General features: G+C 47.4%; 1 non-coding gene across 1 annotated transcript; it reads right to left on the bottom strand.

The window, feature by feature from the left end:
• Positions 1-203: 203 nt before the first annotated feature.
• On the bottom strand, positions 204-344 carry LOC111828285. The gene has a single exon (XR_002832102.1). It is a non-coding gene; the product is annotated as a small nucleolar RNA SNORA67 (small nucleolar RNA).
• Between the last annotated feature and the right edge of the window lie 537 nt (positions 345-881).

An 881-nucleotide genomic window follows, 5' to 3' on the forward strand; every position in this document is an offset into this window, starting at 1 on the left:
TATTAGATAGGATTACTAGAGGCCCAGTGTGCAAAATTGTGCGAGACCCAGAGTCCCGCTGGCGCCGCGGGACCCAGAGCAGAACTCTAGCCACCGGTGCCACCATGGGACCCATCAATGCACCTCCTGTTGAGTCTGGTCGTTGGTCATTATGGCGTCATGGCATTACGGCCACAAGACTTTTATTATATAGATTATTTTTTACAGGCAGGCAGCCAAAGGAAGGCAAAGGGAGTTATGACCATGGTCTCCCTGGAGAGCTGGAGGCTCGTCAGGTGTTATTCTCAGCAGCTACCTCCCTAAGAGGGCACTGCCTGCCCCGGGGAGAGAGAATCACCTTAGTTCGTTCATTTCTATTTCAGAGCCAGGACAAGAGTCCAAAGTAGCTCAGGTCTAGGCAATCTACTACTATCCATAATGTCTAGACCAACATTGCTTTGGTTTAAAGTTATGCGAGGAAAACATACTTGTTTTAAAAAAATTATCTAAATCGCACAGAAGGGTTTAAAGTGAAAAGTAACAGTGCCCAAGCCCACTCTCTCATCTCCTGGTCCTGCTCGTAAGGACGCTGTGAGAACTGCCCCCTGGCTGTACAAGCATGCACGGTTATGCCGATGTCCCTCAGGTAAAAATGCTTTGGCACTGTATTTCGACTTTATTTTTTCATCTATCTCTTATAATTTTATTGTTCTTTACAGTTTACGAAGTGCTTTCACTCTCCCATTAAGCCGTCAGGAGACGTGGGATAGGTGTTACTGTCCCGGTCATCAGGTTCAGGGAGGTTAGGTCAGCTGCCCACATACTGTTAGGCACCTGCTTGTTATTGGAGCCAGAACTCAAACCTGGGTGTTCTGTATTCAAACCTGGTGCTCTCGCCACAA

The sequence above is a fragment of the Myotis lucifugus genome, unplaced genomic scaffold (assembly GCF_000147115.1).
Source record: "Myotis lucifugus unplaced genomic scaffold, Myoluc2.0 scaffold_321, whole genome shotgun sequence".
Taxonomy (NCBI): Eukaryota; Metazoa; Chordata; class Mammalia; order Chiroptera; family Vespertilionidae; genus Myotis; species Myotis lucifugus.